Consider the following 20,463-nt stretch of genomic DNA (forward strand, 5'->3'; position numbering starts at 1 on the left):
ACTCAGAGTGGCCTTAGATATATCAGAGACTAAGTTTGCTAAATTAGAGGAATTTTGTTCAGAGTTCTCTGTCTTTTGCTGAGTGGATGATGGAAAAGGCTTGCTGTTGCTAAACCTGTTTCTTCCACCATTATTAAAGCCTTGTTGAGGCTTTTGATTCTTCCATGAGAAATTTGGATGATTTCTCCATGATGAGTTATAGGTGTTTCCATAAGGTTCACCTAAATAATTTACCTCTGCTATTGCAGGGTTCTCAGGATCATAAGCTTCTTCTTCAGAAGATGCCTCTTGAGTACTGTTGGATGCAGCTTGCATTCCATTCAGACTCTGAGAAATCATATTGACTTGCTGAGTCAATATGTTATTCTGAGCCAATATGGCATTCAGAGTATCAATTTCAAGAACTCCCTTCTTCATAGGCGTCCCATTACTCATAGGATTCCTCTCAGAAGTGTACATGAACTGGTTATTAGCAACCATGTCAATGAGTTCTTGAGCTTCTGCCGACGTTTTCTTTAAGTGAATGGATCCACCTGCAGAGGTATCCAATGACATTTTTGATAACTCAGACAGACCATCATAGAATATATCTAGAATGGTCCATTCTGAAAGTATGTCAGAAGGACACTTTTTGGTCAGTTGCTTGTATCTCTCCCAAGCTTCATAGAGGGATTCACCTTCCTTCTGTCTAAAGGTCTGAATATCCACTCTAAGCTTACTAAGCTTTTGAGGAGGAAAGAACTTGGCTAAGAAATCCGTGACCAGCTTATTCCAAGAGTTCATGCTGTCCTTAGGTTGAGAGTCCAACCATATTCTAGCTCTGTCTCTTACAGCAAAAGGGAAAAGCAGGAGCCTGTAGACTTCAGGATCTACTCCATTAGTCTTAACAGTATCACATATCTGCAAGAATTCAGTTAAGAACTGAAAGGGATCTTCAGATGGAAGTCCATGAAACTTGCAGTTTTGTTGCATCAGAGAAACTAATTGAGGTTTAAGCTCAAAATTGTTTGCTCCAATGGCAGGAATGGAGATGCTTCTTCCGTGTAAATTAGAATTGGGTGCAGTAAAGTCACCAAGCATCCTCCTTGTATTATTATTATTTTCGGCTGCCATCTCCTCTTCTTGTTCGAAATTTTCTGAAAGGTACTCGCTGGATTGTTGTAATTTAGCTTCTCTTAATTTTCTCTTCAGAGTCCTTTCAGGTTCTGGGTCTGCTTCAACAAGAATGTTCTTGTCCTTGCTCCTGCTCATATGACAAAAAAGAGGGCACAGAAAAATAATAATAATAGGGGTCCTTTTTACCACAGTATAAAGGTCCCTGTGTGAGTAGAAGAAAAGAAGAATAGAAGGAGATGAGAGAGAAGGAGAATTTTCGAAAATTATTTTTTTGAAAAAGAGTTAGTGATTTTCGAAAATAGTTTTTGAAAAAGGTTAGTAATTTTTCGAAAATTAGAATAAAAAATTAAAATAATTAGTTAATTAAAAAGAAATTTTGAAAAAGAGGGGAGATATTTTCGAAAATTAGAGAGAGAGAGTTAGTTAGGTAGTTTTGAAAAAGATAAGAAACAAACAAAAAGTTAGTTAGTTAGTTGAAACAAATTTGAAAATCAATTTTTGAAAAGATAAGAAGATAAGAAGTTAGAAAAGATATTTTAAAATCAAATTTTTGAAAAAGATAAGATTTTAAAAAGATATTTTTGAAAAGATATGATTGAAATTATTTTTGAAAAAGATTTGATTTTTAAAATCATAATTAATGACTTGATTCACAAGAAATCACAAGATATGATTCTAGAACTCAAAGTTTGAATCAAAACATTAATTGATGATGTTATTTTTAAAAATTATAACATAAAAATAAGAAGAAGATTTTTGAAAAATATTTTAAAAATTTTCGAAAATAACTAAGAAAAATGAAAAGGATTTGATTTTTGAAAAAGATTTTGAAAAAGATAAGATTTTTAAATTGAAAATTTGATTTGACTCATAAGAAACAATTGAATTTTAAAATTTTTTTGAAAAAGTCAAATCATATTTTCGAAATTTTGAGAGAAAAAAGGAAAAGATATTTTTTTTTATTTTTGAATTTTTTTTTATGAGAGAGAAAAACATGAAAAATGATGCAATGCATGAAAATTTTGGATCAAAACAATGAATGCATGCAAGAATGCTATGAATGTCAAGATGAACACCAATAACACTTTGAAGATCATGATGAACATCAAGAACATATTTTTGAAAAAAATTTCAATGCAAAGAAAACATGCAAGACACCAAACTTAGAAATCTTTGATGCTTAGACTCTATGAATGCAAGAATGCACATGAAAAACACCATACAACACAAAACAAGAAAATATCAAGATCAAACAAGAAAACTTACCAAGAACAACTTGAAGATCATGAAGAACACTATGAATGCATGAATTTTTCGAAAAATGCAAGATGAATATGCAATTGACACCAAACTTTCAACTTAACTCAAGACTCAAACAAGAAACTTGAAATATTTTTGATTTTTATGATTTTATGATTTTTTTTTTCGAAAACAAAGGAGAAATTTTTGAAAGATTTTTGAAACATTTTTTTGAAAACAAAACAAAAAGAAAATTACCTAATCTGAGCAACAAGATGAACCGTCAGTTGTCCAAACTCGAACAATCCCCGGCAACGGCGCCAAAAACTTGGTATGCGAAATCATGATCACTCAGATTTGTATTTTGTAAAATTGTTTGTTCGTTCTTTCCCTGGCAATGGCGCCAAAACAGGTGCACAGAACCATGGTCCAAACATAACTTCACAACTTCGCATAACTAACCAGCAAGTGCACTAGGTCGTCCAAGTAATACCTTACGTGAGTAAGGGTCGAATTCCACGGAGATTGTCGACTTGAAGCAAGCTATGGTCACCTTGTAAATCTCAGTCAGGCGGATATCAAAAGGTTATGGAGTTTTCGAATATAAATAATAAATAGATAGAAACTAAGGATAGAAACACTTATGTAATTCATTGGTGAGAATTTCAGATAAGCGTATGGAGATGCAATCGTTCCTCTGAACCTCTGCTTTCCTGCTATCTTCATCCAATCAGTCTTACTCCTTCCTATGGCTGGCTTTATGTAATGCATCACCATTGTCAATGGCTACTTTCGATCATCTCTCGGGAAAATGGTCCTATGCCCTGTCACGGCACGGCTAATCGTTTGGAGGCATCACCGTTGTCAATGGTTACATCCTATCCTCTCTGTGAAAATGGTCCAATGCTCTGTCACTGCATGGCTAATCATCTGGAGGTTCTCGATCATACTGGAATAGGATCCATTGATCCTTTTGCGTCTGTCACTACGCCCAGCACTCGCGAGTTTTAAGCTCGTCACAGTCATTCAATCACTGAATCCTACTCAGAATACCACAGACAAGGTTTAGACTTTCCGGATTCTCATGAATGCCGCCATCAATCTAGCTTGTACCACGAAGATCCTGATTAAGAGATCCAAGAGATATTCATTCAATCTAATGTAGAACAGAGGTGGTTGTCAGACACGTGTTCATAAGGAATGATGATGACTGTCACGATCACCACATTCAGGTTGAAGCGCGAATGGATATCTTAGAAGCGGAATAAGTTGAATTGAATAGAAACAGTAGTACTTTGCATTAATCTTTGAGGAACAACAGAGCTCCACACTTTAATCTATGGAGTGTAGAAACTCTACCTTTGAAAATACATAAGTGATAATGGAGTTCATTGGTCTCGGCCCCAGAGGGGAACCAGAGTAACCAAGACTAAAAATGATCCGAAGATGTCTAATACAATAGTAAAAGGTCCTATATATACTAGACTAGTTACTAGGGTTTACAGAAGTAAGTAATTGATGCATAAATCCACTTCCGGGGCCCACTTGGTGTGTGCTTGGACTGAGCTTTGAATGTTACACGTGCAGAGGTCATTCTGGAGTTGAACGCCAGCTTTTGTGCCAGTTTGGGCGTTGAACTCCACTTTGCAACTTGTTTCTGGCGCTGGACGCCAGAATTGGGCAGAGAGCTGGCGTTGAACGCCAGTTTGCGTCGTCTAAACTCTAGCAAAATATGGACTATTATATATTGCTGGAAAGCCCTGGATGTCTACTTTCCAACGCAATTGGAAGCGCGCCATTTTGAGTTCTGTAGCTCCAGAAAATCCACTTTGAGTGCAGGGAGGTCAGAATCCAACAGCATCAGCAGTCCTTCTTCAACCTCTGAATCTGATTTCTGCTCAAGTCCCTCAATTTCAGCCAGAAAATACCTGAAATCACAGAAAAACACACAAACTCATAGTAAAGTCCAGAAATGTGAATTTAACATAAAAACTAATAAAAACATCCCTAAAAGTAACTAGATCCTACTAAAAACATACTCAAAACGATGCCAAAAAGCGTATAAATTATCCGGTGTATATATAGTCATCGTTGTCCCATTTTTGCCTGGCTCGTGTTTCTACAATGGCCTCCCCTTCAACTTCTGGTGGTCTTGGTATAGTAAGAACATATGCCACTTTTAGTGTTGTGAGAAGGAAATGCATCTTCTTTTGCCATCGTATAAAATTTCCACCATCAAATCTTTCTAACTTTTAAAATCCGACGTCATCTCCTTAATTGATGCAGTGACAATTTTTGTTTTATTGGTGAATAATTAAGCCTAAAGATTGTGAGTTAAGAGATAAAGGAATAGTGAATCAAATAGCGCAATTCTTCAAAGCGTGTGTTACACACACTTTTCTTTAGGCTTAATTCGCCCCCACCAATATACAATGGTGTGCAAAATGGGTTACTGGCGAATTTTCTGTAGGATACAATGAAGAACACTTGACTTGTTTATGCACTCACACAGTCAAACCTTACACTAAATGATAATTTACAGAATAATATTCTCTATTCTTTCTTTTGGCGCATAAAGAAAGTGTTGAGATGGATTCGTTCCGCAATAATGAAATGAGGGAAATTTATAGATACGGAGTACATGCAACATGCAGCTACGTACTCAACAGACACAATTTTTTAAATAGTTACGACCTTTCAATAGACATAACTTTTCAAATAGTTGCAACCTTTTGACATAACTTTTCACATATTTTAAAAATATATCTCACATATACAAGGATACAATATTTAACATCCTTAAAAAGTAAAAGCGTGAACATATAATTTGTTGAGGTACTTATCCCAATAAAGATGCTAAAAATATTTTTTTATAAAAGATATTTATTTAAAAGTGTGACTTATTTATTTAGTATACTTTAAATAAAAATAATACTTTTATAACATATTAAAATAAAATATTTTTATATAAAAATAATTATAAAACTTTTATTAAGTATCCACCATTTGTTGAAGTAAAGTAACTCACTTAATTAACTTTTAAAAGAGTAAAATTTAAGAACAGTAAAGCGCATATAATTAGATACGGTAGAAATACAAATGGCATATGCTCTGTTGAAATTTTAGATTTTTTGTGATGCATATATAAAAAGCAAAATTTACCTAGCTATTTACTTAATTAGCGTAACATATATATGATGTTATTTAAGCATAAAGTCTTAAACATGATCAAATTAAAACAATGTAAAAAGAAAAAGAATTGAGCTAATCATAAGTCATAATAAATAATTGGAAAAGTATAAGGAGATAATGTATGTTTTATACAATATGTAAAATAGAGTTAATTTGAAATTAAAACTAAATTATAGGCAACTAATTAATTTTGAATAGTTTTCAATTTAAAATTTAAATCAAATATTAGGATTACCGTCGGTTTTGGAAACAAATAAACTACCCCTTTTTCACCCCTCTCTCTCTCAATACGGTTTGTCAGCGTTCTATGCCTTTTTCATCGAGTCTCAGTCTCGTCGGTACACTAACGCCATGGTCACCAGCCACCATCGGAAATCGCGCCGACATTGTTCCGACTGGCGCCGTTGCCGCACAGGCCACCGCCAAGGGAGGACGCGCATATTGTGTGGGTTGAACTAACGACACCGCAGCAACCCAGACGTCCAGCGCCTCCGTCGCAGCCGGTGTGTGCCTTCTTCCCAACACCGTCCTCACCTCCTCCGATGCGCCTTTGCTTTCTCCCATTTTTTCAAATCTCTTCTCACCGATGATACCACCATACTCTTCTTCTTCTTCGGATCCAAGCATGGTTAGCTTCTTTCATGATTTGAGCCTTATGCTTCACAACAGTGCCGCTTTTGTCATGACTAGTTCTTCAAAATTATGTTTCACCACAACAATAGTTTCTTCTGTTTATTCATCTTCTTCTTCTATTTTAATGGTCAATTTAGGATGGTCATTGACAAATGAATTTTTGCCGGTATAGAAATTTTCAAATGATCAATCGTAGTATAGTCTAAACCGACGCAAAATCCTTCGTCAAACAAATCTACAATCTATATCCGAGAGTACTAGTCTCCCGAGTCGTTCTCCCTTGGAATTGCCAAAGTGTGCATCTTATTGATTTAGTAAGCCTTGTTGGAATTCTTTGAAGGTGTTAGCAAAGCAATGAGAAACAAACAATCAATTATCAAAAGACTTGGCTTAGGGTTGGCATTAGAAATTCTATCCTTATAGTCCATTCAATGTTGACAACAATTAGGCCTTGCTTCATTTAGTTATCCCCTAGGTATAGAGGGAGGTCAAATGAAAGCAATCAACTTGAGTCACAAGTCCTAGCTTCACCTTATGGGAATCTAGTTTTAGTGCACTCCAAGCCAACTAGCAATCCCTAATTCCAAATCAACTATTGATACAACTATTCAACTTCTTCCAAGGACCAAACCCTATGCCAAGTGTGAAAATTCTACTCCATAGCTAGTGTTGTCATTTTATCAAACATGTGATGAGCAATAAGGAAAGTCATAGCAAAATGAGAAGGAAAGTCAAATTGAAAGTATTGCAACACAAAGATCTAACAACAAGTCTCAAAGAGTAGCAATGAAAATAGAGACAAAATCCAAAATTACAAAGTTGAATTCTAGATCTATGAGAATTGATCAATTGCATCTACTACTTGAAATTGGAAAAGAAAATCTATGACATGAACAAAGTGGAGTGAGAATTGTAGTGGATCTCACCAAAAAGTCATTAAAAATTCAGAAATTAGATGAGGATGAACCCTAGTGAAGCTTGGAATCTCCCTCTTCTTCTCCTAAAAAGTGTAACTAACTCCCCTCTCTCCAAAAATATCTAGATCTAGAAAATGAACTAGCTAAGTGTCCTTAACCCTTGTTCCTTTGGTCTTCTTAAGCTTTTCCCGCCAAGGTGTTTCTCCAAGAGTGGGATCCTTAACTGCCTCCACGCCTAAGTCACGTGACTCCTTAAAAAAATCATATTCGCAAATCGGCGCGCACGCGCAAGGTACGCGCACGCGCCGTTGAGACGTCTTGTAATGTGCGCGGAGGCGTGATGTACGCGTGCGCGCCCATGAAGATCCTGGCTTAGCCGCTTCTCAAGCCGGCTCTTGGCTTTGGCTCCACGTTGCCTTATCCGCGCGGGCGCGCAAGGTGCGCGCACGCGCCCATGCGGAAATTTCCAAAGCTTAATCCTCATGCTTCCTTCCTTTGTACCCGTCTTCCTCCTCTCTTTCGGTCCATTCCTACTCTATATCCTGAAACCACTTAACACACAAGTCACGGCATCGAATGGCATCAAGAGAATATTAGAAATGTATCTATTTTAGTGCGAAATAAGCATGTTTTCATTCATGAGGCGAAACTAAGAGAGGAATGCAAAATCTTGTATTTTCATATAGAGAGTGTGTGGAATCATTGATAAAACCCCTGAAATCAGCACAAGATAAACCCTCAAATTGAGGTTTGTCAACCTCCCCACACTTAGATTCTAGCATGTCCTCATGCTTAGAGAAATGCAAAGAAACACAGAAGACCGAGGGATTGCAAAAGTATAAGACTCATGAAGTGCAACCTACTTATATGCATGCAACTATGACTAGTGCCACTATCCACTTGGTTGGGAGCAAATTAGCCTTCTTAGGACATATGCGAGCACATGGGGTACGATGGTGGCCAAAGCATAGGACTTGCCACTTTCTAAGCATCAAATGCAATATGCGCAACCTTGCATGAGGAATGCTCGCGAGAGCCGGGAATCAAAGGATTGAGCATCGAACCCTCATCGGAAGTGTTTGCACTCTAATCACTCGGTGTTTGGGGTTTATTCTCTCAATTCTCCCCTAATCATGCTTTCCAAGATTTGTTTTTCATCTAACAATCAACAATTATTCAATGCATGCATACAATTATCATGAGGTCTTTTCCTAGGTCGTAATGGGGTTAGGGTCAAGGTAGGGTCGTATATGGCTAGTGGACTTAGGATTTGAATCTTTGATTAACTTGAACTTTTCCCACCTAACCTATATAATGACCTATACAATTAAGTGCTAACCTAACTACCCATTCCTCACTTTTCCACATACTCATGCATTTTCTTTTCGTTTCACAATATTTATGCATTGATTCCTCTTGAGCTTCACTTTGGGGCATTTTGTCCCCTTTTCTCTTTTTTTTTTCTTTTCTTTCTTTTTCTATATTTTTTTTTCTTTTTTTTTCCATATTGTTTTCTTTTTTTTTTCTTTTGTTCTTTTGTTTTTCTTATTATTTTTTTTTTCTATATACAAGAGCGTCAATGCATAAGGTTTTTCATTTGATCAATACATGAGTATGTACCCAATTCCCAATATTTTCAATAATAATACAAAATACCCTCTTATTCACCCAATGTCCCAAGGTTCCCACACTTGAATGATACTCACACACACTAGCCTAAGCTAATCAAAGATCCAAATAAGGACTTTTATTGTTTTCCGCTTTAAGGCTTGTAATGTGCTAAATTAAGAACAAAGTGGGTTAATCGTAGGCTCAAATTTGGCTAACAAAGGAAGATAGAAGGTAAGGCCGTTTGGGTGAGTGAGCTAATGGAATGATGGCCTCAATCATATAAATGCATGAATACACCAAATAATGGACATAAAGAGTCAAACAAATCAAAGATCACAATCATGGAAGGAGAATAATGCACACTAGAAGGAAAAATAAGTGGTTATAAGATGTAACCACACCATTAGGCTCAAATCTCACAAGCTTGTGTTCTTAACTCAAAACCATGTTCCAAAATATAATTCTTCATGCAACTTTGGCATCAAAGCATTTAAAATTTGCAATGCCATGGTCGTCCCAAAGTGTTGGTTTCCTAAGAAAGAATTTCATTGTTCCAACCAAGCAGACTTATCATGCGAATGGTGCTAACTAAAACCTAATCATGCAACCTATTCTAATTTATTCAGATTTATTCAGATGTTACCTACGGAGATCGGTCGGCCGACCTCCCCACACTTAAAACTTAGCACAGTCCTCCGTGCTAGAGGTTAGGCGCACTCGGCCGAGTGTGCCTCGTTTCCAATGCCATTGCTATCTCCGCTTGAAGTTGCGGTGGAGGTGGAGATATCGGGTTCTTCCATAGGTGGGGTGATTACGCTTAGAAGCCTCTTCACATGAGCATAGCGGCGTTGGTTACGCCTCTCATAGCGGTCTAATTTGTTGTGAAGGTCTTCAAGGCGTTGGGCGGCCGATTTTTGTGATGTAGATGAAGTAGTAGCGTGGCCAGTCGGTGTGGGCAGTTCAATGTCCTTGGTGACTTCCGGAGGCTTAAGGCATCTCTTGGTCGGAATGATATCACCATCGACCGGTATTGAGGTTCGCCTATCTTTAGTCTCCCGGTTGACGCCGGCTTTCGCAACTAATGCCGTCACTAAAGCGGGGAATGGTAGATTTCCCTTGGCATGAATGCGCCCCATGGATTGGCGGATGGCACGCGGAACGTCGACCGGTTTCTCGGTCAAGATGCACCATATCAATAAGGCAAGCTCGGCGGTGATGGATGACCCATGTGTGCTTGGGAGCACGTAGTGAGCTAGAATTTGGGCCCATGCCGTGGCTTCTTGAGTGAGGTGGCTGACATCTAAACCCTTGGGTCTTCGCTTTATGGTCCCCCGAATCCAATATGCGTCGGGTAAAGCAATGACGCGGAGGATCGCACTCCAATCGAATGCGCGGTCAACGCATGTAGCCAAGACTTCTTGGTAGGCGTCATATGCATCCGGTGACGGTGCAATCCCAAGGACTTCTCGGATGGTTTCCACTGTGACTGACACTTGTTTTCGGCGCACAAATATGGATGTGAGATGAGGTGAGTGGAAGTTGGAGTAGAATTCCACCACCCATGAGAGATTGGCCTCCGTTGGTTGCCTCAAGAGGAACCTCCATTGCCTCCGGTCAATTTGTGGCATCACAATCGGACTGAGGTGAGCCGGTAAGACTAGGAGGGGTTCCGGATGGTAATTCCTTTCAATCATTCTGGAGTAAACAAGTTCGCAGTAACGGTTGGGAAACTTGTTTGAATCCTTAGGAGGGTTGTCCTTCTCTAGAACGTCAACGGGGCCCTTGGTCTTCTTTAGGAGGGGCCTGGCCGTTAGTTCTTGGCGCGCTTTATTGGAAGCTGGCTTCTTGGGGCCTTTCCCGTTGTCCTTTTTGATGACCATCCTGTGGAAGCAAGAAAGGGAAAATACCAAACTCAAAAAAAATGGAGGTACATGAGCTCTATGTGATGAAAAGTAATGCCATAAAATATGGGTATCTTTGTTACATGACAGCTGCAACATGTAACTAGGATAATGTGCGAAGAGCAAGGCAAATTATTTTCATGTGGTGCAAGGGCAGTTTAAGCATGCAAGGAAGAGGCATGAGAAGCGCACACCCTTGGGGGCCATAATTGGAAGGCAAGCTAAGAAAATGGGAAAGAATGGTTTGTGGAAAGTGGGGATGCACTCGAAAGTGATTAGTTGAGAGGCAATGTAGTCACAATGAGTCCAAAATTCAAGTGTGCCTTTCATCGAACACTTGGTGTGCATCCTTCAAGTAGTATGTGATTATGTGAAAATGAGGGCAATGTAACTTTCCACAATCCATTATTAATGATTATAATGCATATTGAGTGCAAGAAAAGTAAGCAACACCATTCATCTATTCATGTAAGTGAGTTTGGGGCCTAAATGCCCATGAAGAATGGGATTGAAAGAGAGGGGGGAGCAAAGACATCCCAAGGGAGTAACTAGAGAAAGAAGGAAGAGAGAGAGAAGAAGAAAAAAAGAAGAAAGAAGCTACCTAAAAGATGGTGCAACTAAATGAATAAGAACTACAAGAGATTAATGGACTAAGAGGGAGCCTAGTATAATACCTTGTGAGATGGAGAAGGATATGGGAGAAGAAAAGAAGTGGAATGAGAATGAAGGGATGAGTGTGCCCCCCTTTTTGTTTAAAGAAGGCGTCGATCACCGGCGCGCGCTCGCGCAGGGAGCGAGGTGGACTAGGGGCGCGCGCGCGCACAATGCGCGTGCGCGTCCATGCGCTTGGGCTGGCGGCACAGGAGAGGCACATGGGTGGCATAACTCTCTGGACGAAGTACCAGAGATGGCTTCAGCGCTTTTTGGCGCGCGCGCGCACAGTGCGCGCGCGCGTCCTCGTGGTTGTGCCCCAGGCATGAGAGGGGCCTGGAGGGGGCTCAACTCTCTGTAAAATGGCCCAGAGAGGAGTGCAGAATTAAAGGGCGCGTGCGCGGCTGCGGCGCGCGCGCGCAATTCGTGCTTGCCTTGCATGGACGCGTGCGCGCCAGGTGCGCGCACGCGGCAAAGGTGCTGGGCCTGTGGCTTAGTGTAAGCTTGAGAGTGGCTTAACTCTCTGTAGTATGTACTAGGGGGCAGTCAGGCAATTGGCGCGGACACGCACAGTGCGCTTGCGCGTCGATTGGCAGATTTCGCTCATGTGCGCGTACGTGCCATGTGCGCGCACGCGCAGAGGGGTGGTTTGTTTGTAATTTTGCAAATGTTTACACCACTTTTGACATTTCAAACCCCCCCCCATACAGCCACTTAAGCACTATAGGAGGGCATTTTACTTGGTAAACTATCAAGGAAGTCAACAAATGAAGGGGAGTGTCTATGTACAAACATGAAGTCAAGTGTCTATGTACAAATCTCAAAAGAAGATCTTACCATGGTGGGGTGTCTCCCACCTAGCACTTTTGTTTAACGTCCTTAAGTTGGACTTTCAGTAGCTTATAGTGTTTATTCAAGAGTTGCATCCCTCAAGAGGAACACTTCAACTTCCTTGGCGTTCTTTCTTTGCTCACCATGATACAATTTGAGACGGTGCCCGTTTACCTTGAAGATGTTCGGGCTCGATGGGTGGCGCAGGTGGTAGACCCCATAAGGTTCTACTTTCTCCACTTGGTAGGGCCCATCCCACCTTGATCTAAGTTTTCCGGGTAGTAATCGCAGCCTTGAATTGTAGAGAAGGACTAGGTCACCGGGTCTGAATTCTCTTCTCCTAATGTTCTTGTCGTGGATAGCTTTCAACTTTTCCTTATAAAGTCTAGAGTTGTCGTAAGCTTCCAATCTCAAACATTCTAATTCTGCCAATTGAAGCTTTCTCTCTACTCCGGCCCCACCCAAGCTCATATTACACTCCTTTACGGCCCAATAAGCTTTGTGTTCGATCTCTACCGGTAAGTGACATGCTTTACCATATACAAGCCGGAAGGGGCTCATGCCAATGGGTGTCTTGTAAGCCGTTCGATAGGCCCACAGTGCATCGGAGAGTTTAGTGCTCCAATCTTTCCTATTCGGCTTTACAATCCTTTCTAATACATGCTTGATTTCCCGGTTAGAGACTTCGGCTTGGCCGTTTGTCTGAGGGTGGTAAGCCGTGGCGACTTTGTGGATGATGCCATATTTTCTCATGAGGCCATCTATTCTTTTGTTGCAAAAGTGGGATCCTTGGTCACTTATGATTGCTCTTGGGGCGCCAAAGCGACAAATGATATTGTTCCTCACAAAAGAATACACAACATTAGCGTCATCCGTTCGGGTGGGGATTGCCTCCACCCATTTTGACACATAATCGACGGCTAACAAGATGTAAAGAAAGCCATTGGAATTTGGAAATGGTCCCATGAAGTCGATTCCCCATACGTCAAAGATTTCGCAAAAAAGCATATTTTGTTGGGGAATTTCGTCCTTCTTGGAAATATCTCCAAACCTAATACATTGGGGACAAGATTTGCAATAGAGAGAAGCATCTTTGAGAAGTGTTGGCCACCAAAATCCGCAATCAAGGATTTTTCTTGCCGTTCTTTGGGGTCCATAGTGACCACCTCCTTCGGAAGCATGGCAAGCGTCCAAGATTGCTTGGAATTCGGTTTGAGGTATGCACCGTCGCATTATTTGGTCCGCTCCACACCTCCACAAATAGGGATCATCCCAAATATAGTATTTGGATTCGCTTTTCAGCTTATCCTTTTTGTTTTTGTCGAGATTGGGAGGGAAAGTGCGTGAAACCAAATAGTTTGCTATTGGGGCATACCAAGGAACCACTTCCGAGATTGTATGCAAGGCATCTAAAGGAAAGGAATCATTGATAGGAGTGGTGTCGCCTTTTGTGTGTTCGAGGCGACTTAAATGGTCCGCCACTAGGTTTTGGGAACCGCTCCTATCTTTGATTTCCAAGTCAAATTCTTGTAATAAGAGCACCCAATGAATTAATCTCGGTTTTGATTCCTTTTTTGCCAACAAGTACTTTAGTGCCGCGTGATCTGAGTACACTACTACCTTGGAACCAAGAAGATAGGCTCGGAACTTGTCCAAAGCAAAAACAATAGCTAGGAGTTCCTTTTCGGTAGTAGTGTAGTTGGATTGGGCTCCGTCTAATGTTTTGGAAGCATAAGCTATGACATAGGGAGTCTTACCCTCGCGTTGTGCTAACGCGGCTCCTATCGCATAATTCGAAGCATCACACATGATTTCAAAGGGTTGAGTCCATTTGGGTCCTCGTACAATAGGGGCTTGTGTCAATGCTACCTTGAGTGTGTCATATGCTTCCATACATTCCTTGCTCATCTCAAATTCGGTGTCTTTTTGAAGTAATCGAGAGAGAGGTAAGGCCACCTTGCTAAAGTCCTTGATGAATCTCCGGTAGAATCCTGCATGTCCAAGAAAAGAACGGACTTCCCTCTCGGAGGAGGGGTAAGGTAAACTGGATATCACATTTATCTTTGCCGGATCTACGGAGATGCCTTCCTTTGATACTATGTGTCCCAAAACAATGCCTTGTTTGACCATGAAATGACATTTTTCAAAATTTAAGACAAGGTTTGTTTTGGTGCATCTTTCTAAGACTTTTTCAAGGTTACCTAAGCAATGCTCAAATGACTCACCATACACACTAAAATCATCCATGAAAACTTCCATCGATTGCTCTAGAAAGTCCGCAAATAGGCTCATCATGCATCTTTGAAATGTTGCCGGTGCATTGCATAGGCCAAATGGCATACGCTTGTAAGCATACGTTCCAAAGGGGCAAGTAAATGTGGTTTTTTCTTGGTCTTCTAGAGCAATATGAATTTGGAAGTATCCGGAGTAGCCATCAAGAAAACAATAGTATGATTTACCGGCTAACCGATCAAGCATTTGATCGATAAATGGTAGTGGAAAGTGATCTTTTCTTGTGGCCGCATTCAATCTTCGGTAGTCTATGCATACTCTCCAAGAATTCTGCACTCTTGTTGCTATAAGTTCACCACTTTCGTTTTTGATTGTTGTCACTCCGGACTTCTTTGGCACTACTTGGACCGGGCTTACCCATTCACTATCCGAGATAGGATAGATGATGTCCGCTTCAAGTAGCTTAGTGACTTCTTTCTTTACCACCTCAAGAATGGTTGGGTTAAGTCTCCTTTGAGGTTGTCGGACCGGTCTTGCTCCTTCTTCAAGAAATATGCGGTGCTCGCATACTTGGGGGCTTATTCCCACTAGATCCGCCAAACTCCACCCAATTGCCCTTTTGTTTTTCCTCAATACATTCAGCAATTTTTCTTCTTGTTGAGGAGTTAACTCTTGTGCAATTATCACGGGTAGCTTTTGGGCTTCATCAAGGTATGAATACCTTAAGTGAGGTGGTAGTGGCTTCAATTCCATCTTCTTGTCATTCCTTGAAGTTTGAGTCTCCGGATGGCTTGTATGATGTGTGGTATTTAGTTCGCTTGACTCTTCATTTGCTTCTTTGACCATGCACTTCTCATCTAATCTTGCAAGATGCACTTCGGCTACTATGTTATCGATTGGGTCACACCGAAATAGAGAGTGGTTCTCCGGTGGATGCTTCATTGCTTCTTCTAGGCTAAAGCTTACAATTCTCCCATCTATTTCAAATGAGTAGTTCCCCGAGTAAGCATCAAGCTTAAATCTAGAAGTCCTCAAGAATGGCCTTCCAAGTAGGATAGATGATGCTCTCTCGGTTTCGCTTGACAGCATTTCAAGGACATAGAAGTCAATCGGAAACACCAACCCCTTTATATTCACCAATACATCTTCCGCAACACCCGCTACGGTTATTATGCTTTTATCCGCTAGGACAAATCTTGCCGTCGACCTTTTTAGTGGGGGCAACTTCAATACCCGGTAAACGGAGAGCGGCATGATGCTAACACATGCTCCGAGGTCACACATACAATCTCTAAATTGAACTCCATTGACAGTGCAAGTGACCATACAAGGGCCCGGGTCATCACACTTCTCCGGTAATGTTCCCATCAAAGCGGAAATAGAACTCCCCAATGGGATGGTTTCCAATTCAAGAATTCTATCCTTGTTTATGCATAAATCCTTGAGGAATTTGGCATATCTAGGAACTTGATGGATGGCATCAAAGAGGGGGATGGTTACCTCAACTTTCTTGAACATTTCTACCATTTTGGGGTCGAGTTCCATGCGCTTTTTAGCTTTCTTTGCAAGTGTTGGAAATGGAAGTGGTTGAGCAATTTCTTCTTCCAAGGTTCTTTTGGCCTTGGTTGTCTCCCTTGTTGGTTGGGCTTCATCTTCAACTATGGCTTGTGGTGTCTCCTCTTTCGCTACCTCTTCTATGTCTATTCTCTCTTCCTCTTGGGCGGTTGTGATAGGACTTGGGTCATTTGCTTCCTTTTCTTTTAGTTGTGTACCGGATCTAAGGGTGATGGCATTGATGCCCCCTTTTGGATTTGGTTGAGGTTGAGAGGGAATGACACTTTGGATTGGGGGTTGAGGAGTGGGGGTCGATGGTGTGTCCATGCGTGCAAGAAGAGCTTGTAGTGTAGAGGTGAGGCCGGTGAGGCCGGAAGCAAGTGTGTTTTGTAATTCCTTTTGGCCTTGAATAATGGTCCGGAGTGTTTCGTCTTGGTTGGAGGGGGTGGTTGCATATGTGAGTTGAGGAGTTTGTGATTGGTTGGGTGGTGGTCTTTGATGTGGTGGTTGATATGTTTGGTAGTTTCTTTGTGGGTTTTGTTGATTGTATGGTTGATTTTGGAAGTTGTATGGTCGGTTTTGTGAGAAATTTTGCGAGTTGTTATTCCATCTTTGACCTCCTCCATTGTTGTTGTTGTCCCTATTCCCTTGTTGATGATTGTCTTTCCAATTTTGATTATTGTGTCCACTTCCTTGGTTGTAGCTTCCTCCTTGATAAGGGTGTCCTTGGTTAGGATTACCTCCTTGGTAGTACCCTTGATTAGGGCGGTCATAGAAATTATGGGTAGCCGCCAAAGTGTTATCTTCTTGGAGGCTTGGGCACTCATCCGTGTGGTGAGAGTAGCAAGAGCAAATGCCACACACTCTTTGAGGGACCAATTGTTGGTTGTGTTGTTGAGGTGGTGGAGGGTGTTGTTGTTATGATTGAGGTTGTTGTGGTTGTTGTTGGTTCAATTGGAGTTACCTCAAAACGGATGTCATCTCATTCAAGGATTGAGTTAGAGCGGTGGCTTCACTACTAGTTGATACCTCGTTCACGGTCCTTGGACGGTTGACTCTTCGCCTCATATGTTGATTGGATTCGGCTAAGTCAATAATAAGTTGCCATGCCTCCTCCGCGGTTTTATATTTGGACAAAGAACCATTGCTAGAAGTGTCCAAGAGGGTTCTATCTTGCTCTCGCATCCCTTGACATATGTATCCAAGCAATACTTGAGTGTCGATCATGTGATTAGGGCATGCATCTAGTAGTTTGCGAAACCGTTCCCAATACTCATAGAGTGGTTCCGTCTCACCTTGCACAATACAAGACATTTCCTTCCTTAGCCTATCCATCTTTTCCGGGGGCAAGAATTTATCCAAGAACCCCCTTCTAAGTAGGTCCCAATCGGAGGTAACTTCACTAGAGAGAGTGTAGAACCATTCTTTGGCCTTATCCTCAAGAGAGAAAGGGAAAGCAAACAACCATATAGCGACTTCATCGGACCCTTCCCGTCTAGTAGTCGAGCATATGCGATGGAAGTCCTTGAGATGTCGAATAGGGTCTTGTGCGGGAAGTCCGTGAAACTTGGGTAGGAGGTTGATCAAAGCGGTCTTCAATTCAAAGTTCGCATTCAAATTGGGGTGAGTTACATGAAGGGGTTGAAGGACATAATCCGGTGCACCCGCTTCCTTGATGGTAACTCTCCTTGGAGCGTCCATGGTATTAGTACCTAAAACAAAAGAAGAGTTGTTAGTGAGATTGATGGGAGTATGATTAATGCCTTCTTTGAGTGACGGTTCAATGTTCACTTCTAGTAAGGTGGTTGAGGTGGTGAAAACCTCTTCACCTTTTCCAAATCTTAGCCGCCTCCGAGCTTGTCTAATATGAAACAAAGTTCGTTCTATTTCCGGATCAAAAGGGGTTAAACTCGGATTCGGTTGTGAACGCGTCATGCAATGAAGGGGAAATGGAATTCATTGTAACAATGAGGAGTTAGTCAATTGAGTAGTTCACAATGAAGTGCAACTATGTACATATATACACGCTTAATCCAAAACAATAACATGGCACACTAAGCAAGTCCCCGGCAACGGCGCCATTTTGACAAATGAATTTTTGCCGGTATAGAAATTTTCAAATGATCAATCGTAGTATAGTCTAAACCGACGCAAAATCCTTCATCAAACAAATCTACAATCTATATCCGAGAGTACTAGTCTCCCGAGTCGTTCTCCCTTGGAATTGCCAAAGTGTGCATCTTATTGATTTAGTAAGCCTTGTTGGAATTCTTTGAAGGTGTTAGCAAAGCAATGAGAAACAAACAATCAATTATCAAAAGACTTGGCTTAGGGTTGGCATTAGAAATTCTATCCTTATAGTCCATTCAATGTTGACAACAATTAGGCCTTGCTTCATTTAGTTATCCCCTAGGTATAGAGGGAGGTCAAATGAAAGCAATCAACTTGAGTCACAAGTCCTAGCTTCACCTTATGGGAATCTAGTTTTAGTGCACTCCAAGCCAACTAGCAATCCCTAATTCCAAATCAACTATTGATACAACTATTCAACTTCTTCCAAGGACCAAACCCTATGCCAAGTGTGAAAATTCTACTCCATAGCTAGTGTTGTCATTTTATCAAACATGTGATGAGCAATAAGGAAAGTCATAGCAAAATGAGAAGGAAAGTCAAATTGAAAGTATTGCAACACAAAGATCTAACAACAAGTCTCAAAGAGTAGCAATGAAAATAGAGACGAAATCCAAAATTACAAAGTTGAATTCTAGATCTATGAGAATTGATCAATTGCATCTACTACTTGAAATTGGAGAAGAAAATCTATGACATGAACAAAGTGGAGTGAGAATTGTAGTGGATCTCACTAAAAAGTCATTGAAAATTCAGAAATTAGATGAGGATGAACCCTAGTGAAGCTTGGAATCTCCCTCTTCTTCTCCTAAAAAGTGTAACTAACTCCCCTCTCTCCAAAAATATCTAGATCTAGAAAATGAACTAGCTAAGTGTCCTTAACCCTTGTTCCTTTGGTCTTCTTAAGCTTTTCCCGCCAAGGTGTTTCTCCAAGAGTGGGATCCTTAACTGCCTCCATGCCTAAGTCACGTGACTCCTTAAAAAAATCATATTCGCAAATCGGCGCGCACGCGCAAGGTACGCGCACGCGTCGTTGAGACGTCTTGTAATGTGCGCGGAGGCGTGATGTACGCGTGCGCGCCCATGAAGATCCTGGCTTAGCCGCTTCTCAAGCCGGCTCTTGGCTTTGGCTCCACGTTGCCTTATCCGCACGGGCGCGCAAGGTGCGCGCACGCGCCCATGCGGAAATTTCCAAAGCTTAATCCTCATGCTTCCTTCCTTTGTACCCGTCTTCCTCCTCTCTTTCGGTCCATTCCTACTCTATATCCTGAAACCACTTAACACACAAGTCACGGCATCGAATGGCATCAAGAGAAGATTAGAAATGTATCTATTTTAGTGCGAAATAAGCATGTTTTCATTCATGAGGCGAAACTAAGAGAGGAATGCAAAATCTTGTATTTTCATATAGAGAGTGTGTGGAATCATTGATAAAACCCCTGAAATCAGCACAAGATAAACCCTCAAATTGAGGTTTGTCAGTCATTTTAGTAGATATGCGGATGGTTATTTTATTTTTATGTAGATGATTATTTTGATTGGATTGAATTTAGTTATATATAATTAAAATATGTTAGATGTTCAATTCATTAGGTATGCGGATGATTATTTTTATCCTTAAGTGGATGGTTATTTTTATTAAGGGTGAGTGGTGTGTGGCAACCCAAGTAGCAACGGTGAAATGGAATGATTATTGATGAAGGTGGGTAGGCCGCCGGTTGAAAAAGAAGAGAGTATTGAAGGATTTCAGATGGTTATTTTTTTTGAAATAACTAATTGAATTTTTTAAAAATTTGAAATTTGAAATTGAAGAATTTGAAATTTGATGTGAAATAACTGAATAAGAGTTTTTAAATTTATTATTTCGTAGGTAATTTTCATTTTTAACTCATATTGGACTAAATAAACAGCTCATTATACATATTGTACAAATATTCTATTGGTTTCTTAGCCGGACTCTAAATAATTACCACTAATTATATTACAACCCTTGTTATCCTCTTACAAAGCCGTGTAAGAATTGCTGCAAATTGAACAACATTTCAGATGGTATCATGCTTCTAATTTGGGTATGTGAGCCCCGTATCACTTATAGAACCAATTCCAATAATTATGAAACCCATATGAGATACCGAGGAATAAGCTATTCTTTTCTTTAAATTACCTTGACTAAGAGATGTTGAAGCTGCTATGGGTGTGTTTGGTAAACACGTTGGGGAGGAGAGAAGTCCGTTTGAGCTTCTTAAAAGTTTCACTTTGATGTTTGACAATTTTTATCTTTGTAAACGCAGAATTGATTTTGCCTCTAAACCCACGTTTAGAAGAAGCTAAAATTTGTAATTTCTGTGTTTCAAGTTCATGGTTGTTGATTATCATTGGAAAATTAAGTAAAAAATTTATTTCTTTTTTACCAACCCCACCCGTCATTTTCTTCTATAAGAATGATACCAGTAACT

General features: G+C 40.5%; 1 non-coding gene across 1 annotated transcript; it reads left to right on the top strand.

Moving 5' to 3' along the window:
* Positions 1-613: 613 nt before the first annotated feature.
* On the top strand, positions 614-717 carry LOC148579113 (small nucleolar RNA R71). Its single transcript, XR_015899708.1, has one exon. It is a non-coding gene; the product is annotated as a small nucleolar RNA R71 (small nucleolar RNA).
* The last annotated feature ends 19,746 nt before the right edge of the window (positions 718-20,463 follow it).

This window comes from Arachis ipaensis, chromosome B10 (genome assembly GCF_059453495.1).
Source record: "Arachis ipaensis isolate K30076 ecotype BB chromosome B10, ASM5945349v1, whole genome shotgun sequence".
Lineage (NCBI taxonomy): Eukaryota > Viridiplantae > Streptophyta > Magnoliopsida > Fabales > Fabaceae > Arachis > Arachis ipaensis.